The following is a 19,507-nucleotide window of genomic DNA, read 5'->3' on the forward strand; positions in this document are numbered from 1 at the left end:
ACTCTTGTAGTGGTTTGAGCCTTAACTGAGAGTTAAAAGCTAAAATGGGAAAAGGCTGAGAATCTCTTCCCCACTCCCCCCCCCACCTCCTCCCTCCAAAGAGGGAGAGGAGGAAAAAAAAAAAAGGGGTAAGGAGCAAATCCACTAAGCAACAATCTGGAGTCAGCTTGGAAGTAGAGAGGCAAATAATTTTTTTTTTCTTCAAATTATATATATATAACAATAACAGGGAAAAACAAGGTTCACAAGGGCAAGGAACAAGAATGGATGGGAGTGGGACAGAAAAAAATAATACAAAACCAGTCTTTCTCTGAGGAGGTGCAGAGGCAGCAGGGAAAAGGATCAGGTCCGGCCACGTGGCTGAGGAGCAGGAGGGCAGCTGCAGTAGCTCTCATTCAGCAGAGGCAGGAGCCAAAAAGGAGCTCCAGCTGCTATGATGTCCTGCTTTTTATACCCTAGCTGGGCAGGGAGGGGGAAGTGGAACAGACTCAGCTTTCCCAGGGGGGAAACGCCCTTCAGGGAGGGTAAAGTACCCGCAAGCCTTCCACCCTGCTTTCTTCTTTTGTTTTCAGAAAGAGGCGTTAACCCACCACAATCCACCCCTCTGTTCCACTTCTTCTCTCCTGCCACAGCCCCTTCATGTGATTTTGACACGTGGTATTTGAATCCTCGGTGCAAGTCTCTTGCTATCCCGGCTCGCTCTCTCCCAGGGCAGTCTCTCTCTCTGGTGATGGTCACTGTAGGTGGTGCTTGAACTGGGCAGGCATGTGGAGAAGAATCAGGAATCAGTCTGTCTTTGAAAGGGAAAGGAAAACGTCAGGAGCAGTCTGTTGCTGTAGGGACATAGGGAACAGTCCGTTGCTGTATGGACATAGGGAACAGTCCATTGCTGTAGGGACATCAGGAATGGGTACAGGTGAGATGATGCTCTTTGGGTTGGTGTGCAGTGGGTATGTTGGGTCCTGGATGCTGGGCTGGTATTAAACTAGGATGGAGAAACTTAGAACAACTTATAACTATTCACATAATTACATTGATGAGGGTTGCCTCCTCTGAGTTCATCCTCTCTCAGCCAGAGTCACATTCTGCTGTGGGATACACTGAATGTCCCCAGTTTCTAACATAACCCAGTACGTGTGACCAGGCCCCCTCAGCCAAGACCACCCCTCGGGTTGGTTTGCCCCCACCAGCAGCAGGGAAAACCCACACTGACTTCCCCAGCAGGTTCTTCTCAGCAATCACAGGAACTCCATCTCCATCCACTGTTTGCAGCAGGTCGGACTGGGCAGGACCAGCTCGGTTCACAGATCCTCTGCTGTTCACTAACCAAGTGGCTTGAGCTAGGTGCTTTTCCCAGTTCCTGAAGGTTCCACCCCCCATGGCTTTTAGGGTGGTCTTTAGCAGGCCATTGTAGCGCTCGACCTTCCCTGCAGCTGGTGCATGGTATGGGATGCGGTAAATCCACTCAATCCCATGTTCCTTTGCCCAGTCCCTTATGAGATGGTTCCTGAAGTGGGTTCCATTGTCTGATTCAATCCTCCCAGGGGTGCCGTGTCTCCACAGGATATGTCTCTCTAGGCCCAGGATGGTGTTGCGAGCAGTGGCATGAGGAACTGGATAGGTCTCCAGCCACCCTGTACTTGCCTCCACCATGGTCAGTACGTACTGCTTGCCACTGTGAGACCGAGGAAGGGTGATGTAGTCTATCTGCCAGGCCTCTCCATATTTATATTTTGACCATCTCCCCCCATACCACAGAGGCTTCATGCGCTTGGCCTGTTTGATGGCAGCACAGATGTCACACTCATGGATGACCTGTGAGATGGCCTCCATAGAGATGTCCACGGATCTGTCCCGAGCCCACCGGTATGTGGCATCTCTCCCTTGGTGGCCAGAAGTGTCATGGGCCCAGCGAGCTAAGAACAGCTCACCCTTGTGTTCCCAGTCCAAGTCTATTTGGGAGATCTTAGCAGCCAGGTCTGCTTGGTGGTTGTGCTTGTGCTCCTCTGTGGCTCTGCTCTTGGGGATGTGTGCATCGATGTGCCGTACCTTGGTTGGCAGCCTGTCCAGGCGGGCGGCGATGTCTTGCCACAGGTCAGCGGCCCAAACAGGCTTCCCTTTTCTCTGCCACCCGTTCCTCCTCCATTCCTTCAGCCACCCCCACAAGGCGTTGGCTACCATCCAGGAGTCAGTGTAGAGGTACAGCACTGGCCAGTCCTCACATTCTGCTATATCCAGGGCCAGCTGGACAGCTTTCACCTCTGCGTACTGACTGGATTCACCTTCTCCATCCCTTGCTTCTGCCACTTGCCTTGTTGGGCTCCAGACAGCTGCCTTCCATCTCCGCTTGCTTCCTACAAGCCGGTAGGACCCATCTGTAAATAGAGCATAGCCCTTCTCGTTGTCAGGGAGATCGTTATATGGGGGAGCCTCCTCAGCACGGGTCACTGTCTGCTCTGGTGGCATTCCAAAGTCAGCACCCTCTGGCCAGTTGGTGATCACTTCCACTATGCCAGGGTGTTCGAAGTTCCCCATCCGAGCTCGCTGAGTTATCAGGGCCATCCACTTACTCCAGGTAGCATCTGTGGCATGATGTGGGGTTGAGCCTCTCCCTTTGGACATCCAGGTCAGGACTGGAAGTCTCGGAGCTAGAAATAGAGGTGACTCAGTCCCAATTACCTCAGAGGCAGCCCAGACGCCCTCATAGGCAGCTAGGATTTCCTTCTCTGTCGCGGTGTAGTTGGCCTCAGAGCCTTTGTACCCCTTACTCCAGAAACCTAGGGGCCTGCCCCTGGTTTCACCAGGAGCCTTCTGCCACAAGCTCCATGTAGGACCATTCTCACCAGCCGCAGTGTACAGCACATTCTTGATCTCTGGCCCAGTTCGAACAGGTCCCAGAGCCATAGCATGGACCACCTCTCGTTTGATCTGGTCAAACGCCACCTGCTGCTCAGGTCCCCACACAAAATCATTTTTCTTCCTTGTTACATGGAAGAGAGGCTTCACAATTTGACTGTACCCAGGAATGTGCATTTTCCAGAAGCCCACAAGCCCCAAAAACGACTGTGTCTCTTTCTTGTTTGTGGGCTGCAACATAGTGGCTACCCTGTTCACCACCTCCTGAGGGATGTGGCGACGGCCATCCTGCCATTGAACACCCAGGAACTGGATCTCCCTGGCAGGCCCTTTCACCTTGCTTCTCTTGATGGCAAAGCCAGCCTCCAGCAGGATGTCAATTATCCTCTTACCCTTCTGGTAAACTTCCTCTGCTGTCTCACCCCATACAATGATGTCATCGATGAACTGCAGATGCTCAGGAGCTCCACCTTTCTCCAAGGCAGTCTGGATCACCTCATGGCAGATGGTTGAGCTATGGACCCAGCCCTGAGGTAACCTATTCCCCATTGATACTGTACTCGCCTCCAGGTGAAAGCAAACTGTGGCCGGCATTCTTCTGCAATGGGAATGGAGAAAAAGGCATTAGCAATGTCAATTGTGGCATACCACTTGGCCGCCTTCGATTCCAGCTCGTACTGGAGCTCCAGCATGTCCGGCACGGCAGCGCTGATCGGAGGGGTCACTTCATTCAGGCCACGGTAGTCCACAGTCAGTCTCCAGTCCCCATTTGCCTTCCGCACTGGCCATATCGGGCTGTTGAAGGGGGAGTGAGCCTTGCTGATCACGCTCTGGCTCTCCAGTCATCGAATCAGTTGGTGTATGAGGTGCAGAGAGTCTCTGTTGGTCCTGTATTGCCTGCGATGTACTATGCGAGAGGCAATAGGTAACTTCAAATCCTGCACCTTATGGCTGCCCACTACGGAGGGGTCATCTGAAAGCTTGGGCATGGTGGACAGCTGTTCTTTGCCTGCAGTCTCCACAGCTGCCACCCCAAACGCCCACTTGTGCCCCCTAGGGTCCTTGAAGCATCCCTGCCTCAGAAAGTCAATGCCAAGAATGCAAGGTGCATCTGGACCAGTCACTATGTCGTGCTTTCCCCATTCATTCCCGGTCAGGCTTATCTCAGCTTGCAGTACAGTCAAGTCTTGTGAGCCTCCTGTGACTCCTTGAATGCTTATGGACTCAGCCCCTTTGTACCCCGATGGTATCAGGGTGCATTGGGCCCGTGTGTCCACCAGAGCTCGGTACTTCAGGGCTTCTGAAGTGCCAGGCCATTTCACATACACATCCCAGTATACTCTGTTGTCCCTGGCCTCCACCTGGCTGGAGGTAGGGCACCTCTAATGCTGGCGGCAATGTCCACACTTGTCACATGGTCCTGTGTTACTAGGGGAAGGGTCTCTTGAGCGAGAGGGACCACACCAGGAAACTGGGGCAGCTCTTCTCCTAGATGAGTTATCCCCGTGGTGCCCACCTTGCAGTTCCCGCACCCTGTTCCAGAGGGCAGAGGTGGGTTGGCCATGCCAGGTGTCCATGTCCTCTCCATGGTCACAGAGGAACCTCCACAGAGACCCCCTTGACATTCCCCGATTGGCTTGGGGTGATCTCCTAGGGGAAGATCGCCTGTTCCTGATTGCCGAAACCTGGACCCATTCTGAAGGAGAAGGGGAAAAGGAGGCATCGCTCCCCTTTTTCAGTTCAGACATGGAGGTCTTGATCTCTTTGACAATGTCTTTATCCATAGTTTCTATGGCTGAGATCAGGGGTTTCTGATTTACGCTGTCCTCATATTCCCTTAAATCATTGGCAAACTCACAGACAGTTTTAGGACTTCCATCCTGTCCAGTCAAGAGTATCCCTCCTAATGTGTGAGCATATTTCTGAGGAGCACCCTGGGTGAGTTTCTTTACGAAGGGCCATCTCATGGGCACCTCATCTGGGTCCAAAGGGAGCTGGCCATCCCCATAAATTATTTCCATCACGGCCATCTGCCTCAGATACCGAATGCCCTGTTCCATAGCTGTCCATCTAACTGGGGCCCAGGGCAGGTCATCTCTTGAGCGGTACCGGCTCTTGATGGCATTCAGAATCCGGGCCCAGAGAGTGTGTATTCCATCAAGTTTGGCTAACTCTTTGTCCAGACCAGCATCACGAGTCAGGGAGACTAAAAGCTTCGCCTCCTTCTTATCCAAGTCCACTGTGTCCACCCCCTCGTCCCAGCATCTCAGGGCCCAGCTTAGTATTGGCTCACCCTCTTTCCTTGCGTAGTCCAGACGAGTTTGCATTAGTTCCTTTCTGGGCAGCGATGTAACAGTTATTTCCTGGTCTGAATCATCTTCATCCACCGATGGGTTCTGTGAGGTGCTGGGGCCTGCTGAGGTTCCTTCTTTACCATCTGTGCTTGGCGATGATTTTTGATTTCTTTTCCTGCGTGTGGTGACCGGTGCTAGAGAGACTGCATTGGCAGGAGCATCAGGGGTCAACTGTGGGACTGCTGGTGGTGGGGCAAACCCTTGTGCCTGGGGCTCAGGCTGAGAGCAGGCACAGTCATTACAACCCCACCCCTCCCTCTTTGTGTCTACAGAGTGCTTACAATGCCCACAGCAGACACGCCCCCAGTCATTAAAGAGCACAAAGGAGTGTGTTATCGCCCTCCAAACAGCTCTTAATGGGTTAGCTAGTCCTCCACCCAACAGGGTCCCAGCAAATGCCACTATAAGGATTACATTTAGGCATATGGAGCATATTGCAACGTAGAGCAATTTTCCATCACAGGCACTTTTATCTACACCATTGGTTTCATAACTTGCTTCAGGAAAGTTTCCTATGTTAGAAAAGTTACCACTGACAGTGAAATTCAATGAATTCAAGAGATACATGCCTAACTTAATTGGTAAAGTTTTTATCCACTTGATCAGCATCTCTATCATTAACCACACCACATGGGAAGTTATTAATTTGTAGATGTGGGTCCAAAAGATCCAGCCAAAAGCCCATGCAAAGGCTTGGACCATCAGGTTCTTTAAAATTGCCATTTCTACTTCTAGCTCCTTTTTCAGAAAAAAGTATTGCTTTCCCAATACAAGATCAATTTCCAACCCCCACGTTGGAGGCGCCAAAAATTGTAGTGGTTTGAGCCTTAGCTGAGAGTTAAAAGCTCAAATGGGAAAAGGCTGAGAATCTCTTCCCCACTCCCCCCCCACCTCCTCCCTCCAAACAGGGAGAGGAAAAAAAAAAAGGGGTAAGGAGCAAATCCATTAAGCAACAATCTGGAGTCAGCTTGGAAGTAGAGAGGCAAATAATTTTTTTTTTTTCTTCAAATTATAAATATATAACAATAACAGGGAAAAACAAGGTTCACAAGGGCAAGGAACAAGAATGGATGGGAGTGGGACAGAAAAAAATAATACAAAACCAGTCTTTCTCTGAGGAGGTGCAGAGGCAGCAGGGAAAAGGATCAGGTCCGGCCACATGGCTGAGGAGCAGGAGGGCAGCTGCAGTAGCTCTCATCCAGCAGAGGCAGGAGCCAAAAAGGAGCTCCAGCTGCTATGATGTCCTGCTTTTTATACCCTAGCTGGGCAGGGAGGGGGAAGTGGAACAGACTCAGCTTTCCCAGGGGGGAAACGCCCTTCAGGGAGGGTAAAGTACCCGCAAGCCCTCCACCCTGCTTTCTTCTTTTGTTTTCAGAAAGAGGCGTTAACCCACCACAACTCTCATAGTAGTGTTTTTCCCTCCCTGTACTACCCAGGACAGGTATGAGATGCTCAGGCAGAGAAAATTCACCAGCAGATGTGTCAGCAGCATCCCTTGCTGTAATTTTCTGAATGGATGGAGCCCCATTAAAGCTGCTTTTAATTAATGGAAGCATTTTCAAGGCACTTCTAATGAGGGGGGGGGAGGGAGGGGGGAAACCCTTGCCAAAAGCTAAGTTGATTAACAAACATGGGCTGAAACCTCCTGGCCTGGATGTGGACAGAGCTGGAGGAGCACTGAATCATTTCAGCTGGAAAAGCTCTCTGAGATCATTGAGGCCAACCTTCAGCCCAGCTTAATTCTCTGATAGAATCATAGAGTCATTAAGGTTGGTCAAGACCTCCAAGATCATCAGCTTCAGCCAGGAAGGAGATCTCTCAGCAGCCACAGGTTTCTGGAGCACCTCCAAGAGTGGTGACTCCACCACCTCCCTGGGCAGCCTAGGTTCAGGGGCTGAAACCTCCTGGTCTGGATGTGGAGGAGCTGGAGGAGCACAGAATCATTTCAGCTGGAAAAGCTCTTGAAGCTCATCCAGTCCAACCATTCTCTAACCCTACCAAGGCTGGGGCTGAGCCATGGCCCTCAGCACCACAGCTCTGCCCCTCTGAAACCCCTCCAAGGGATGGGCATTCAGCCACCTCCCTGGGCAGCCTGTGCCAGGCTTGGAGAACCCTTCCAGTCAACAAGTTGCTTCTCATCCCCAACCTAAACCTGCCCTGGGGCAGCCTGAGGACATTTCCTCTCCTTCTATCACTACTTGCAGGGATGGGGATCCAAGCCCTGCCCTGGGCAGCATGGTCCAAGGCTTGACAACCCTTCTGGGGAAGGAATTGTTCCTCACAGAACCACAGAATTGTTTGGGTTGGAAAAGATCTCTGAGAGCATCCAGTCCAACCAGCAACTCAGCCCCACCATGGCCCCCAAGCCCTGGCCCCAGGTGCCATGGCCACAGGGTTCTGCAACACCTACAGCGATGGGGACTCCACATCCTCCCTGGGCAGCCTCTGCCAATGCCTGGGGAGGACCTCTAAGGTCATCGAGTCCAACCATCAAGGCCACACCACCACAGTCAACAGAGCATGTCATGAAGGGCCATGTCCAAGCTATCCCTCCCCTGGCACAACCTGAGGCTGTCTCCCCTTGTCCCATTGCTTGTCCCTTAGGTTTTGATGGACACCAGGCGTCCAAGCTGCTCTCTCACTGCCCCTCCTCAGGTGGACAAGGAAGGAGAAATACAACCAAGAGCTCATGGGTGGAGATAAGGGCAGAGGGAGATCACTCAGCAGCTTCCATTATGGGCAAGGCAGACTTGGCATGGGGAAGTTATTTGAATTTACAGAATCATTAAGGTTGCAAAAGGCCTCTGGGATCATCCAGGCCAACCTTCAACCCAACCCCACCATGGCCCCTAGTGCGATGGAACATACCTTGTTCTCTTCAAGGACACAGGCTGGGGCCCTCTCTTGTTCTCTGGAGGATGAAAGTGAGGCAGGAGAGTTTCCTTGCCCCTGTGTGAGAAGGGGAAGTGCTTTTACTGTGCCTCAGGGGTCTTTAATCATGTAGAAAGCTGACCCTGAGAGGTCCTGAGTGCTCTCAGCTCGCATTGACTGCAATGTCAGCCCTTCAGCCAGCTTCCATGGGATCTGAGGGAGCACCACAGCCCACAGCAGATGTTTCCTCCATCAGGCACCTGCTGATCTTCAGGGACTCCAGGGCCTTCATCCTGATTCAACAGAGCTCCCAGGTCTAAGCTCAGGCCTACCCTCAACCAAATACACTTCAGGAGGATTTCTCTTTGACATGAGGAGAAACAACTTTGGAGTGAGGCTGCTGGAGGCCTGGAGCAGGCTGCCCAGAGAGGTTGTGGAGCCTCCTTCTGTGAAGGCTTTCCAGCCTGTAATGGGTTGGGGCAAACCCCCTCCCCACCACAGGGCAGAAACAACGACTCAGACAAACGGATTGCAAAAGTGATGGAAAGTTTAAATAGGAAAACAATTTAAAAACAAACACCAATGAAAGCTTTACAGAGAACCACAAGCACCGTGACAAAGAGAGAGATCCCAGAACATGCCCAAGAACATCCCATCCCCACCTGGGGGTACACCCAAACCCCCCCAGGGCTCTTTCCTCCCCCCCCAACCCAGCCTTGGGCCTGGGCAGGCCCAAGGGAGGCAGCTCACGCCATTTTACCTAGGCTGCAGCTGGGGACGAAAGAGGAAGTGAAGACCCTGCATGGGCATTTTATAGGGGAGCAGGGCATTATGGGAAATGGAATACCTGCCTGTGACCACCCCTTGGGCTGGGCCCACCCGTAGGGACCTCCCAGGTGTGGTCTGTGCAGTGGCATCTGGGCCAGCACCCAGCCTAAACCACCACACAGCCCCAGCTGGATGTGTTCTGTGTGAGCTGCCCTGGGTGCCCCTGCTCTGGAAGAGACCTTGGACTGGATGATCTCTGGAGGTGCCTTCCATCCCCTGCAATGCTGTGATCCTGTGTGTGCCAATATTTCACTTCTCTGAGAGGAAAGAGCTCACTTGGCTCAGCAGAAGAGGTGAAAATCTCTCCTCTGGGTTTAAATATCAAGGCAGCATTCTGAAAAATGAGCAAATGAATCAGTTCCTAGCTTAATATCTTCTCAGTAGGTCCAGGACCTGCATGAATCTCTTCCTGGTCATCTCCCAAACCACCAGGATTCATTTTTGCCTGCATTGATTTGCTGTGGCTGGGATGTGCAAGGAGAAGATCAATACATTGGGCATTAGGAAGCAGTTCTTGACTCTGAGGGTGGTGGAACAATGGAACAGGTTGCACAGGGAGGTGTTAGAGGCTCTATCCCTATTCAAGGTCAGGCTTGATGGGGCTGGGAGCAACCTGAGCTCATAGGTAGAGTCTAAGAACTGTTTCAGCTGGAGAAGCCTTCTGAGAGCATCCAGTCCAACATCAACCCAGCCCCACCACAGCTACCAAACCAAGTGCCATGGCCACAGGGTTCTGGAACACCTCCAGGCATGGGGACTCCACCACCTCCCTGGGCAGCCTCTGCCAGTCCCTGACCACTCCTGCACCAAAGGAATTTTTCCTCCTCTCCAACCTAACTCTCCCCTGGTGCAACCTGAGGCCATTTCCTCTCATTCTCTCTCTTGTTACTAAGGAAAAGTGTTCAACCCCCACCTGGCTCCAGCCTCCTCTCAGGGAGCTGCAGAGAGCAATGAGGTCTCCCTCAGCCTCCTCTTCTCCACACTCAACACCCCCAGCTCCCTCAGCTCCTCCTCCCCAACCCTCTTCTCCAGACCCTTCCCCAGCTTGGTTGCCTTTCTGTTGCAGATGGTTAGGGGAGGCTTGGAGTAAATGACCTTTAAAGGTCCCTTCCAACCCAATCTATCGATGCTACTATGATTAGATGATTCCATGATCCTGTGATTAAATGATTTGATGATGTGATGATATTCATGATTCTATGATTCCATTAGTTTAGGACTCTATGGTTTTATGGCTCAGTGATTCTCTGATTTAATGAATTTGTAATGATTCTCTGATTGATGACTCAGTGATTTCCTGACTCTCTGATCTCTGATGATTCTATCAACTCCACCTCCTTGTTCCATCACAGGAAATGGCTTTCTTTGGGAAGCTGTCCCCACTGCCACCATCTGCCACTGGCTTCCCCACCACACGTAGAAAGGAGCAGAAAACAGTCCCCACCATCTGTGCCCAAGTCCCTTTGGGCCCTCAGGACTCTCCCTCTCCACAGGCAGCTCTGAGCTCCAGCCACACATTTGTTTTTCCTCCATGGGTAGAGGAAATTTGTTTCCTTTCATTGCTGGCTGAGACAAAACCTGTGGTGCCATTAACACAGAGAAGTTCTCTGTCCTCTTTTAATCCCAGAGTAATGAAAGTGATGGCAGCTCAGCCCCGCTGACTCATCACTGCCTAATGGCAAATGGTCCTCAAATCTCATTATTAAATCAGATTCTGAAGACTTGCAGCTCGAAGTCATTAGTCAGGAGCACAGAGAAGCCATCAGGACAACGATGGTGCTGGCTGGGCCAGGTGGTGCATAATGCATTACCCTCTCCCCTCTACTGGGCTGGCAGAGAGCAGCAAGGCTGCTGCCTTCCACCTCCCCTCTGGGTGTCGTGGATATGCCCTCAGAAATGCACGGCAGATCCATCAACGAAAATATAAGTTTATTTATATATATACAAACTCTGTAACGGGGTATTTATAATTGCCCTTCACAGGTATCAATATTCGGTTAGTGGAACTATCTTTACAGAATGTTATGTATGGGCATTTAAACCAAAATGATTCACAGAACTTAGAATCTAAACTGAGTGAGAGAGTGGCGGGGGAGGGGTTGGTCAGTGACCGGCAACCCTTCACCCGGAGCAATATAAACTCTATCCTAAACGAAGCTCTACAAAGGGCTTGGCTTACTCACAAGCTGAGAACTTCGTGGAGTCTTTCCTCAATAATGTTTATAATCCAGACAACGTGGCACGGATGTGCCGTAATAAGGAGGCAGGAAATGGCGCTGGCCGCGTGGCCGCACCGCGTGGCTCTGCTGTTCTCTCCCAGGATACAAAATTCCTCGCTCAGAGGGGGGGGGTAGTGGCAGGTCAGCAACGCTGGTTCACACGGTCTACCAGGTTTTCTCCTACGATGGATCACACAGCGGTTGATCCCACGGAGTGCTGTCCACGGCACCGCACGCAGCTGGGTGACGGTGGCAAAAGGACCACGAGGCCTCCCGAAGCACTGGCTGGCACGCACGCACACACAGGCTCCAACACCGAGGTGGGGGGCTCATTTGCCAAACGACCCCTATTTACCATTTGCCCCAGTGAATGGTGGCCCAATAAGCATCTGTTGCCAACGCAAACATTAACCAATGAACTACCAGCTACCAAATATGGCCTGAGTATATGCTATATTCCTAGGGTATATTCCTAGGGTGCTGAGAGAGCTGGCGGATGTGCTAGCTAGGCCACTCTCCATCATTTTCCTCCAGTCCTGGCTCACTGGTGAGGTCCCAGATGACTGGAAACTGGCCAACGTGGTCCCCATCCACAAGAAGGGTCGGATGGAGGAACCTGGAAACTACAGGCCAGTCAGCCTGACCTCAGTGCCAGGGAAAGTGATGGAGCAGATTATCCTGGCAGCAATAACTGCGCACCTGAAGGATGGCCAAGGGCTCAGGTCCAGCCAACATGGATTCAGGAAGGGCAGATCCTGCCTCTCCAACCTGATCTCTTTCTATGATCAGGTGACCCGTCTGGTGGATGTGGGGAGGCCTGTGGATGTGGTCTACCTAGACTTCAGCAAGGCCTTTGACACCGTCCCCCACAGCAAACTGCTGACTAAGCTGTCAGCCTGTGGATTGGACCACTACACTCTGTGCTGGGTTAGGAACTGGCTGGAGGGCCGGGCCCAGAGAGTGGTCGTGAACGGTGCCGCATCCAGCTGGAGGCCAGTCACCAGTGGTGTCCCCCAGGGATCAGTGCTGGGCCCTGTCCTCTTCAACATATTCGTTGATGATCTGGATGAAGGGGTAGAGTCAGTCATCAGCAAGTTTGCAGATGACACAAAGTTAGGGGCAGATGTTAGTCAATTAGAGGGTAGAAAGGCTCTGCAGAGGGACCTCGACCGACTGGAAAGATGGGCAGAGTCCAATGGGATGGCTTTCAACAAGTCCAAGTGCCGAGTGCTGCACTTTGGCTATGGCAATCCCATGCAGAGCTATAGGCTGGGGTCGGAGTGGCTGGAGAGCTCCCAGACAGAGAGGGACCTGGGTGTGCTGATCGACAGCCACCTGAATATGAGCCAGCAGTGTGCTCAGGTGGCCAGGAGGGCCAATAGCATTCTGGCCTGCATTAGGAATAGTGTGGTCAGCAGGAGCAGGGAGGTCATAGTGCCCCTGTACTCTGCTCTGGTTAGGCCGCACCTTGAGTACTGTGTCCAGTTCTGGGCTCCTCAGTTTAAGAAGGACATTGAGACACTTGAGCGTGTCCAGAGAAGGGCAACAAGGCTGGTGAGAGGCCTTGAACACAAGCCCTATGAGGAGAGGCTGAGGGAGCTGGGATTGTTTAGCCTGGAGAAGAGGAGGCTCAGGGGTGACCTCATTGCCCTCTACAACTACCTGAAGGGTGGTTGTAGCCAGGAGGGAGTTGGCCTCTTCTCCCAGGCAACCAGCACCAGAACAAGGGGACACAGTCTCAAGCTGCGCCAGGGGAGGTTCAGACTCGAGGTGAGGAGGAAGTTCTTCACCGAGCGAGTCATTTGGCATTGGAATGGGTTGCCCGGGGAGGTGGTTGAGTCATCGACCCTGGAGGCGTTCAAGGGGAGATTGGACGTGGCACTTGGTGCCATGGTCTAGTCATGGGGTCTGCGGTGTCAGGTTGGACTCGATGATCCTCGAGGTCCTTTCCAACCTAAGTGATACTGTGATACTGTGATACTGTGATATACTCGGGGAAACAAACATATAGCCTGCCTCTAGTACTGCAGGGGTGAGACCACGCCCAGGTAGGCTGTTTACCTGGACTCAGTGGCGCCAGGATCCCCCCTGCTGCCTCCAGAAAGGAGCGGGGGGGACAAAGGAGGGTTAACACATACAGAAATATATCCTACCCAAATGTTTGGGGCACAATCCTGATCATAAGCATCCTTCACTACACTGGGGGATGCTTGGATGTGCAGGAACTCAGCCCCTGGGCTCACTTCAATTCCTAGTCACCCTGGATGGAAACTGGCAGTGGAATTACTGCAGGTTTATTGCCCCCCCCGCTCTTTGCTTAGCTGTCTCTCTTGGCAAATTAAGATGTTGATTTTAGAAGCAGCCCAGCATGGGGCTTTGGAAGGCACCTCTGGAGCTCATCCAGTCCAACCCCCCTGGGAAAGCAGGGGCACCTAGAGCACAGGATCACATCCAGGGGGAACCTCTGGAGATCATCCATACCAAGCCCCCTGCTAAATCAGGGTCAGCTAGAGCAGGTTGCCCAGGATCACATCCAGTGGGACCTCTGGAGATCACCAATACCAACCCCCCTGCTAAGTCAGGGCCACCTGGAGCAGGTTGCCCAGGATGCTGCTAAGCAGCCATTTCCTTGTGAAAGGCTAATGGGGCACCAGAAGTAGATCATCCACAAGGAGTTCTTTCTATTTTTAGCAAACAGTGAAAATATCTCCTTTCATTTATTTCCCATGGATAATACATCACAGAATCATGGAATCATTTGGGTTGGAAAAGCCCTCTGAGAACACTGAGTCCAACTCTCAACACAAGACTACCATGGCCCAGATGCCATGGCCACACCTTTCTGGAACACCCCCAGGGATGAGGACTCCCCCACCTCCCTGGGCAGCCTGTCCTTGTTAAGTCCTTCTGGTTAATAGAAGATAAACCCCAAAGAAATCCTTTTGCCTGGGAACTAGGTGATCTTCAAGGCCCCTTCCAACCCAAATCATTCCATGAACCTATGCAGCAGAACAGAATATTAATGAAGAGGCAGCACAGCCTTGACTGGAGCCTCAAATATGAGCCAGGATAATGCCAGGGAAGAATCAAACCTTCACCAGAGCTCATCAGAGAGTGAGGGACAGCAAAGTGTAGCTGTGGGTGAGCAGGGCCAGCACAGGCACCCTGCCCTCTGAGGCAGCTCCTCAGCTGCACTGTCCCTGGGACACAGGAACAGGGAACCATGGGACTGTTTGGCTTGGGAAAGCCCTTTGAGATCATCAACCCCAAGCAGCAACCCAACCCCACCATGGCCAACAAACCATGGCCCCAAATGCCATGGCCACAGGGTTCTGGAACCCCTCCAGGCATGGGGACTCCACCACCTCCCTGGGCAGCCTCTGCCAGTCCCTGACCACTCCTGCACCAAAGAGACTTCCTCCTCTCCAACCTAAGCCTCCCATGGCACACTCCAGGCCATTTCCTCTCCTTCCAGCACCTGAGACTAGAGAGAAGAGACCACCCCCAACCTGTCAGCTCCAAGCCATTAATTATCTTGGATCCCTTCCTGTCTGCCTGAAGCAGAAATAAAAAGTGAAGCAGAGCAAGCTTGGTACCAAGCATGCAGACATGACAGCTCTTGGAAATATTGTACTTGAAGGCATTTTGATGTCAGCTGTATGTGTTGGGAGATCATCATAACATGGTGTTTACACTAGATTAATACCATATGCTGTGTGGGAATGATGTCAGGTTATAAATGGAAATGCAGCAGAGTAGCTGAAATTCAGGAGTGTCTTAGAGGCTGAGCTCTTCCAAAGTGCCGCTGATCATGAGGAACAGGAGTTGGAATAACAGGAGGTTGGATTTACAGTAGCACAGCACCAGATCATGGAGTGGGAGGGGTTTGAAGGGACCTCTGGAGATCAGCCAGTCCAAGCCCCCAGCCAGGGCAGGGTCACTCAGGGCAGGGCACAGAGGAACACATCCAGGAGGGTCTGGAATGACTCCAGAGATGGAGACTCCACCACTTCTCTGGGCAGCCTGCTCCAGGGCTCTGCCAGCCTTCAGTCACAGAAGTTCCTCCTCATGTTCAGAGGAACTTCTGCTGTTCCACTCTGTGCCCCTTACCCCTTGTGCTGTCCCTGGCCACCACTGAACACAGCCTGGTCCCAGCCTCCTGACCCCCACCCTTGGAGGATTGATCAGCATTGATCAGAGCCCTCTGGGGCTGCTTTTCTGCAGGCTCTCAGCCCCAGGGCTCTCAGCCTCTCCTCCTCACAGAGCTGCTCCAGGCCCCTCAGCACTGCTGCAGCCCTTTGCTGTCCCCTCTCCAGCAGTTCCCTGTCCCTCTTGAACTGGGGATCCCAGAGCTGGACACAATACTCCAGGTGTGGCCTCAGCGGGGCAGAGTAAAGGGGAAGGAGAACCTCCCTTGCCCTGCTGGCCACACTCTGCTTGATGCACCCCAGGATGCCCTTGGCCTCCTTGCCCACAGGGGCACATTGCTGGCTCCTGGGCATCCTGCTGCCCACCAGGACTGCCAGGTCCTTTCCCCCAGAGCTGCTCTCCCCAACTCCACCTTCCTTAAGTTTCATTAAAAGGTTAACAACCCTCCTGTGAGAGACTAATAAGTTTGTCTCTCTTGGTGTACTCAACAAAGATAAAATCACTTGCTGTTTGCCCAGACAATATGCATTGGGCAGAGCCACTAAGGACTCTTGGAAGGTGCAAAGATAGCATTGCTCACCGGGCCACAGCTGGCCTACAACAATGACCCAGCCATTCACGCCTTGAGGGCAAGACAATCTCCACCCATCAAGTACCCTGGGCAGGGTGACACAATGGTTTTTACCACCTGTTTCCTGATGTGTAAGGAATGTGGGGGGATTGTCTGAATGGAGACGGGGGAGACGGAGATTCCCCCCCCCCCATCCAAAATCTTGCCCAAACACACAGCAATACACAGAAAGATTTCCGGAGAAACGACCTAAGGATTATTTCCTGCCCCTGGAATTCCTGAGGGACAATATTTGAATACATACCTAAGGACTAAAAACTGTATAAAAGACTGGAGCAACTACTGGTTTGTAGAGAGAAACAGAGAGAAACAGAGGAGAAAAACGGGGAGAAAAACAGAGATGAAGGAAAACACAGGAGACGGACCATGCTGCTGAGAAGGGAAAGCCGGGACAATGCTGCTCCGGAGAAAAGAAGCTGCCCAGAGGACCACAGCTCCAGCCAAAGCCTCAGCACCCTTTCTCTACAGACCCAGGCTGCCCAGAGGAGCCTCAGCACCATTCCTGTATGTAATGGGTTGGGGCAGATCCCCTCCCCACCACGCGCAGAAATAACGACTCAGACAAACGGATTGCAAAAGTGATGGAAAATTTAAATAGAGAAAAAAAAAAGTGAGTGCATGCAGAGAACTAGAAACACAGTGACAAGAAGAACCACAAAACAGACCCAGAGAGATCCCATCCCCACCTGAAGGTGCACCCAAAACCCCCAGGGCTCCTCCTTCCCCCCCCACTGCTAGGCTAGTCTCAGCTGGCCAGATCTGAGACTGCCCATCCCCCCATGGCCTTGGGCCTAACCAGGCCCATGGCCGGGAGATCTCTCCCCCAGGTACCAGGTGGCGGAGAGGAAGGAAAGAGGAAGTGCCAGACCCCGCCGTGAAACTTATAGTGGTGCAAGGGATCATGGTAGGAAATAACCTAATTTCCTGTGTCCACCCACTTGGCTGGACTTTTGGACACAGGAGACACCCCTGTAGCAGAGGGCACCCAGCCCAAACTACGACACTGTACCAACCCAACATCTCCCCAGAGGACCACAGCTCTTCTCCAGCAAAAGCCTCAGCACCGTTTCTCTACAGACCCAACATCTCCTGCAGCACCTTTCCTCCACAGACTTTAACTGTCTTGGGGGGGTGAGGGGTGTGGTAATATAATTCCTTTCCTCTTCTCTCTCTCTTCTCTCTCTCCCTCTCTCTTTTCTCCCTCTCCCCTTCTTATGTCAACTTTATTTATGTAATAAATAGTCTAGCTGTTGATACTTTGGCCTTGTTTGTGCCTCTAATTTCACAACACAGGAATATTTAAAAGAACTGTGTCTCCGGACCAAGACATTTAATGTCTCCGGACCTTGACATTTAAATGGCGTAGTCGGCAGGATTCCCGTGCAGTGAAAAGTATCACAGCAACATTATGGCATTTCTGAGAACCCCGAAATGTGTGTGTGTGTCTGAGACGTACTCTGAGTACAAAGCGAAGTGCGGAGTCCAAATTTGCGTTTTCACGCTCTCAAGAGGGACGTGGCCAGAGAAGGCCGAAGCGAAATTTTCAGAGAGACCGTGTGGGAGTTCTCAAAAGCTTTAAATGTATGTGCTTTCCCGGGGAAGATTATCTGGGGTACAACTGTTGACTTTATAGTGTGACCTCCCTGAGAATTCTCAGTACCCTGTTTTGGGAAACCCAGTTTTGGTGATATTTGTAAAGTGTGTATCCTCTCGGGGAAAGTGTGGCTTTCCCGAGAAGCCCAGTATTGAAGCAAAAGTTGAGAAAATACTGCCGGTGTGTGTTCTCTCAGGGAAACAGAGTGACTCTTCCCTAAGAAACAGTTGTTTTTTTTCTTGACCTGGTGTAACAGAAAATTTGAGGTACAAAAGCTGAGAAGCTTTTGCAAGTGTGGGTTCTCCCAGGGAAATAGTGTGACTTCTTTGAGAAGCCCAGGTTGTTGGTTTTTTTCTTGTGTGTGACCTCTCCTGAGAAATCTATTGTGCATTTTTCCTGGAGAAGATTATTTTGGAGTAAGCCTTTTAAAAGTGTACGTTTTTCCAGGGAAGATTTTGCTGGTACAAACAGTGTTTTGATCTGACTTCCCCGTGAGACTTAGTGCCCTGTTAAGAAATGCTTTGTGAAACAAAAGAGATGGCCAGGAGTGAGCGGCTTTTTAACCTTTTAGAAGTTCACGGTGCCTGCCCATCTGTACAGGTACTTGACTGGGCCCGTGAAAATTGGCATAATTTCCAGAGTGTGGCTGATAGAATTGTGGCCCTGCAGAAAGATGCAAGAGCAAAAGCCGGGAAAGGCAAAGGTTTTACTTGTGCGGTTTTAGGTGCCTGTTTAGACGCCTCAGTGAAGGAGAAAGAGGAATGGCATGAGCAGGAGAATAAAACTATTTCCTCTTTGCAGGACTTAGTTTCATCACTACAAAGCCATGTTGCCACTTTGAAAGACGTAGTGGCAGATCTTAAAATTCAATTGGAAAAGGAGAGGAGGCAAAATTCGTATTTGGACTCAAAAGAGGGTGTGAATTACTTGGAGTCTTCCCCTATGTGCCCTCGGGCAGAACTGACAAAAGCTAAGGAAACTGCTGTGCATGTTAGACCTCTCATTAAAACTGAAGTTTTATATGAGGATGGGGAATCTACCCCCACCAGCAAAACTAAAGACACACCTTTCTCCTGCACTGTGCTGGCCAAAATTCGTACAGTATTTGCACGCTCTGCTGGGGAATCTGAGGTGGAACATGTCTGGCGAGTTTCAAAAACTGGAGGTGATCAGATTCTGTTAACAGAAGCTGAAGCCATGGGCTATTGGGGTGATAATGTTTTTCTAACTACAAAAAACAGAACTGGACCCCTGAGTCTTACTCAGAGGGCTGCCTATTGGGCAGGGGGGTTTGATCCAAAGGAGAGAAGTGAACCTGTAGTTCTGCAGGGAGGGATGAATCAGATAATGGAGAATGTGCAAAAGGCTGCATGCCTGCAGATGATATATGAAAGGGAACTAAAACATCATTTTTAATCCTCCCTTTCTCTCCTGGTGGATGCAAACAGAATGACTCCTTTGATCAGGGGTCTCCCTGACTTGCTTAAAATAAGAGGTATCCAGCTCCAAAAAGAAATAGCTAATACCCCACTTTCTTCCAGAACATGGCAAGATGTGGGGAGGGAGTTATTAGATTATGCTAGGCAGTATAGTATTCCTGAGGAAATTAAAAAACCTCAAACTAGAGGCTTGAGACATGTGAAAATGACTCACCCACCAAGCCCCCAGGGCCAGATGTGCCTTATTCCTAGTAGGCACCTGGCTAGGGGCAGGGAACACTTGAATACCCGGCAATATTGGTGGGGGGTGGGTCAGAAGAAAGGTATTCCAAAAGAAGTGGTTGATGGGGTAGCCACGAGGCAATTAGAAATCATTGTGAAATGCTGGCCCGAGCCTAAAAAGAGGGCTGAGGTCACTGCTCTCCTCTTGGTGAGACCATTTGGTGAGGGGAGGGGTATGCCCCCCAGGGCAACCAAGGGCTTCACTTCCCAGTGGTGAATAGGGGGGCGAAGCATGAGTCAGGAGATCACCAAAAAATTGTACTTGGTTTGGAAAAAGGCTTTTG

The sequence above is a fragment of the Melanerpes formicivorus genome, unplaced genomic scaffold (genome assembly GCF_026170545.1).
Source record: "Melanerpes formicivorus ecotype bairdi unplaced genomic scaffold, bMelFor1.0.p_v2 SCAF_86, whole genome shotgun sequence".
NCBI lineage: Eukaryota > Metazoa > Chordata > Aves > Piciformes > Picidae > Melanerpes > Melanerpes formicivorus.